We start from the raw sequence: 6016 nt of genomic DNA on the forward strand, positions 1-6016 counted from the left end.
AAGAAGTTTTGTTTGATTCTTTACACACATTTGTGTGATTATTTGGAGGAATCAGAGAACCTCACTGAGATACAAATCTGATTCCATCGTGCCACATCTTCAGAATTTTCCATAATGCTCATAAAGCCCACCTTAGTTTGCTTTGAATGAACAACATCTGCTAATCATCTTACAGGTGGCAGATGCATCTAAGGGATACTAGATATAGGCAACCCTAAGCTGCTTTTGCAATTGAGACAGTGCATCAAAACTCACCAAAAACTAATAATCATTTAATCCTCAATATGTGATCTTTATAATTTGGTAAGTTACAAGATGATATCGTTTATTGTTTTTGAGTTAGTATCTGCACAGGTTTGTTGGGAAGGACTAATCCCTTCACTCACCCACCCACTCACTTAATTTATGGTTCTTTTTCCTAAAATCCCAGTGGCTACTTGGTTTATAAAGTACAATAAAATCCTATTTGATTTCAATGTGCTATTCTCACTGGCACTTGCATACATACGAGGGTAGGCTGAAAAGTTCTAAGGCTCACTATGATGCAGTTAATGCATTAACTGTATCATAGTGAGGCTTAGAACTTTTCAGCCTACCCTCATATATATGAAAAGCACCACATCTTATTGGATCATTGCTAGCCTGCGAAAGACAATGTCTGTATCCCAACCAGTCTTGCATCTAATAGTAATTCCGACTGGAATCCTATTGGAGTTTTCTTATCACAATTTCTATAGGAATCATATAGAAATTCCTCTAGGCATTGAATCAACCCGTTTTCTGTTGGAATCTCATTGAAATTCCAATAAGACTCCAAAGCACTTTTTCTCTGTAGTTTCAGATTTTAGTTACAGGAGCTGTTCTGGTGATGATCAGAAGATAGATATACAAGTGATCATTCAGGTGGGATTAAGTCATGTGCCAAAAAGGGAACAACTTCAGAAGAAAGGCTCTGAGTTGCAAAAACATCTGTGGAACCTCACCATTTATTTTAGATTTGTGAGTATCTATGACTAGTTCTAAATTAACCAAAGATGCCAAAACCAAACATACATCAAACTGAAGAGACATCTTTTTTTTTTCTTTTTTGCTGTTTGGGTCTGAATTGCATGTATGGATATATTCCAAAGTTTTTTCTTTGATATAATTTCATGAATATGTTCTGCAGTAAACAGCATGGAGGCAACTAATCCAAACACTCTCAAAAACAGCCCAAAGCTTTGGCTTTTGTTTCTTTGGATGAAGGGAACAACAAGCCCTCTTGTTCCTTCCAAAGCTTATTTGAAGCCATCAGAGGCCGAGTATTGCTTGGCTTGTTCTACACTTGCATCAATAAAACAAGATGAAGCTGTTAAGGAAATATTTAATGGCTGCACCAGTGCATCTTAAATTGGGTTACTGGCAATTCAAGTGAAGTTAGGTCTTCGGCAACTAGTTGGGAGCCCTTGGTGAAAATACTACCCCTGCCATCGGCGCCATCTCTCTCCAAGACAAAGTGCAATCAGAAGTGAAAGCCGACAAGCTGCTACCTCCCACTCTCTTTCGCGGCTTGTTTGCCATCATCCTTATTTTCATTCTCTACCTCCCACTCTCTTTTCTCCATCTGACTTTATTTCTCTCAATCTTCCTCTCACTTCTTCTCCCCAGGAGCAAATGTTTACATTTCTTGCAACAGACTGCTTCATGGGGCACCAGAGTTTATTTTGCAACCTGTGGTGATGGCTCGCTTCCTAGACGAGAGCTGGCAGTCTCTAGTTGTTGATTCTTAGCATGTGTTCATCCGTTCACCTCCGCCACAGTGCCTCCCTCCCTTCTTCCCCCTGAAGACCCTCAAGGTTTCTCTCCATTCAAAGGCCACGTTAAACCATTTGACATCATGCGCTTTATCGCCCTCCAGGGGGTGGTTGTATTTCTCTTTGAAACTGTGAAGAAATGTGGGTCTACGATGACCACGCTCCACTTACTGAGCAGTACTTAACTCCTCAGTGACACAATGCAGGAAAGGAGAAACTTTTTTCAGTTGAATCAAAGATGATTTCTGTTCTATTCAGAGGGGTGTTTTGCTGCAGTTGAAACATCTGTCTTTTGTTTTCTTTGCTTTTTCACAAAGTAATATATTTCTCATGATTCAGCTGCTATGTATTCTACTTTTCTATTCACTTGTACCTTTCTATGGCAGCAAGCTATTATTTATCAATAAAATTAAATGAAAAATCAATTAAAACATCTTAGGTGTTGGTCCACCATGAGCCTTCATGATGAGTCACCTTGAGCATTGTCTTCCTCCAATTTCGTTTTTAACACTGTACAAAAATAACCAATTCCAGTGAAGTTGGGACATTGTGTAAAATGTAAATAAAAACACAATACAATGATTTGCAAATCCTCTTCAACCTATATTCAATTAAATACACCACAAAGAAAAGATATTTAATGTTCAAACTGATAAACTTTATTGTTTTTGTGCAAATATTTGCTCATTTTGAAATGGATGCCTGCAACACATTTTAAAAAAGCTGGGACAGTGGTATGTTTACCACTGTGTTACATCACTTTTCCTTCTAACAACACTCAATAAGTGTTTGGGAACTGAGGGCACTAATTATTGAAGCTTTGTAGGTGGAATGCTTTTCCATTCTTGCTTGATGTATGACTTCAGTTGTTCAACAGTCTGGGGTCTCTGTTGTCGTATTTTGCGCTTCATCATGTGCCACACATTTTCAATGGACGACAGGTCTGGACTGCAGGCAGGCCAGTCTAGTACCTGCACTCTTTTACTACGAAGCCACGCTTGCTGTGTTGTAACACATGCAGAATGTGGCTTGGCATTGTCTTGTTGAAATAAGCAGGGACGTCCCTGAAAAGACATTGCTTGGATGGCAGCATGTGTTGCTCCAAAACCTGGATGTACCTTTCAGCATTGATGGTGCCATCACAGATGCGTCAGTTGCCCGTGCCATGGGCACTAATACACCCCCATACCTTCACAGATGCTGGCTTTTGAACTTTACGCTGTACCAATCTGGATAGTCTTTTTCCTCTTTTGTCTGGAGGACACGACATCCATGATTTCCAAAAACAATTTTAAATGTGGACTCATCAGACCACAGCACACTCTTCCACTTTGTGTCTGTCCATTTCAAATGAGCTCAGGCTCAGAGAAGGCAACAGTGTTTCTGGATGTTGTTGATGTATGGCTTTCGCTTTGCATGGTAAAGTTTTAACTTGCGCTTGTAAATGTAACAATGAACTGTGTTAACTGACAATGGTTTTCTGAAGTGCTCCTGAGCCCACGCGGTAAGATCCTTTACACAATGATGTCGGTTTTTAATGCATTGCCGCCAGAATCTTCTGATTATATTATGGACTGTAGATGATAGAATCCCTAAATTCCTTGCAGTTGAATGTTGAGAAATGTTCTTAAACTGTTTGACTATTTTTTCATGCAGTTGTTCACAAAGTGGTGATCCTCGCCCCATCTTTGCTTGTGAATGGCTGAGACTTTTGGGGATGCTCCTTTTATACCCAATCATGACACTCACAATTAGTGTCCTCAGTTCCCAAATGCTTATTGAGTGTTGTTAGAAGGAAATGTGATGTAACACAGTGGTAAACATCCCACTGTCCCGACTATTTTGAAAACATCGCGGGGGGCTGGAGCCTATCCCAGCAGTCATAGAGCGTGAGGCAGGGTACACCCAGGACAGGACGCCAGTCTGTCGCAGGGTCACAAACAGACAAACAAACACATTCACACCCACTTGCATACCTATGGACAATTTAAAGACTCCAATCCACCTAACCCACATGTCTTTGGATGTGGGAGGAAACCGGAGGAAACCCACGCAAACACGGGGAGAACATGCAAACTCCACACAGAAAGGCCACAGGCAGGAACTGAACCCATGACCTTCTCGCTGTGAGGCAACAGTGCTAACCACTAAGGCTGGGCATACACTGTACGATATTTTCAATCATTGTACTTGGCTCCAGCTCAAACTGTGCGACAAAAACCGCAGGGTTTAGTTTAGTAAAAGTTCAGAGCGCACGATTCATGTTGTCACACTGTACGGCCCGATGCTCTGATGCGATCTGACTGCTCACATTGTACGTTCAAATACCACATGTCGGGCTTGTTTCCAGAAGCAAAACATAACAGAAGCTTTTTTTTTTCCTTTTTTAAAAAAAAATTATTTCATGCCTATCAGCGTGCACAGTGAGTGAAATCAGGTGGGGGGAGACTGAACGCATATTTGCGCACGTGCACACAAAGCAGACAGCAACGTGATTCATGAGAGGACGGTAAAAAAGAAAACAAACATTCATAACAGGTGTTGCTACGTACACTGTTGTATAAATAAACTATATTTCATACGGAGTCTTACAGCTGTGCAAGGTGTAGCAACTTATTCCCTCATCTGTCGTAAATCCTGTTGTCTGCTGTGTGTGCGCGTGTGCGCATATACGTTCAGTCTCCCCCCACCTGATCCTACTCACTGTGCACGCTGATAGGCATGAACTTTAGGTTACTGCGAGGGAATGCAATTAAAAAAAACAAGACTTTACATGAGATCACTGTTTGCTCTCTCCGGTGTTTACTCATGGACAGTGCGCAACGTAATCAGTGCGTAGACGCTTGTAGCACTGCTTCAACAGCGCAGAACCCTCACGATTCACGACGGCCGACCAAAATATCAAACAGGTTTGATTTTCATCCGACCATACAATTCCCGATTGGGAGGTGGTCGTGAGGTGTTAAACGCAGCTCGTTACTCCATGTAGACTGCACGATGCAGGACGCATGATTAAGCTGAAACTCGGCGCGATCCAACGAGTGAAAAATCGGCTGAAAAAGGGCCAAAACCTGCACAGTGTAAGCCAACCTTAAGCCACCGTGCTGGCCGCATCAATTTCAAAATAAGCAAATATTTGCACAAAACAAAAAAGTCTATCAGTTTGAACATTAAATATCTTGCCTTTGCGGTGTATTCAGTTGAGTAAAGGTTGAAGAGGATTTGCAAATCAATGTATTCTGTTTTTATTTACATTTTACACAATGTACCAACTTCATTGGAATTGGGGTTGTACATAATAGAAAATAAAAATCTCTAAGAAGTCTTTCCAGGTTCTGCCCCCCTACTGGATCAATATTTTAATCATCCAGATGGCATTTTCACAGTGGACACCAAATTTCAGATCAATCCATCTGCTAACTTTGGGGTAGCAGATGAGAGTTCACAGAAGATGGACTATGCCACACACAACAATAGCTTTACATAGTCTATAGCCATCTAAGATAAAATTTGAAATAACAAGATTATTCAAATCCTTGACAGGGTAAGACATACATGTTTCCACATGCCTAGCCATACTATACCTATGGTCTGAAAAATGACATTAACTGCGCCTTCACATAGAATTGATACCAGCGGCTGTGTGTGTTTCTCCAGGTAAAACTGGAGTTGCGTCAGGAAGGGCATCCGGCGTAAAACTTGTGCCAGTTACCAATGCAGATCTGGCTGTATCCGCTGTGGCGACCCCGAACAAAAAACCGGGAGCAGCTGAATGAACAACAACACCAGGAATTAATTCTTGATGTTTGTAATCTGATTTAAAAAAAACACAATATCATTCATGTTTGTGCCTCTCATGGTTCCCAAGTTAATACAGAATCACACTACAGATGGTGGCCATCTTGGATTTTCCCAATATGGTGGCTGTAGGGGAACACTTGCTTGGCTTTTTTGACATAATGGTATGTAATGATAACCATAGACAAAGTTTGAACAATTTTAAAACTAAGCGCTGTCATGATAAATTAAGGTATTCAAAATTCTGCCGATTGTCAGTGTCATTGTGACAATCTCTGGTAACATTTTACTTGACGGTATCGTCATAATAGACACATGATACTGTCATAACTGTTACATGACACAGTCATGAAGGTGTCAAACTTTATGTCAATGTTATGAACATTTATGACTGCTGTCATTAAGTGTCATTCCTTTTCTCTCAA

The 6016-nt window shown here is 40.8% G+C and overlaps 1 protein-coding gene across 1 annotated transcript in view; it reads left to right on the forward strand.

Annotated features, from left to right (window-relative positions):
- The window catches only part of pappa2 (pappalysin 2), a 236315-nt gene that overhangs the window by 221991 nt on the left and 8308 nt on the right, over positions 1 to 6016 (forward strand). The gene's annotated exons all lie outside the window — the stretch shown is intronic.

This window comes from Thalassophryne amazonica, chromosome 12, assembly GCF_902500255.1.
Source record: "Thalassophryne amazonica chromosome 12, fThaAma1.1, whole genome shotgun sequence".
NCBI classification, from domain to species: domain Eukaryota; kingdom Metazoa; phylum Chordata; class Actinopteri; order Batrachoidiformes; family Batrachoididae; genus Thalassophryne; species Thalassophryne amazonica.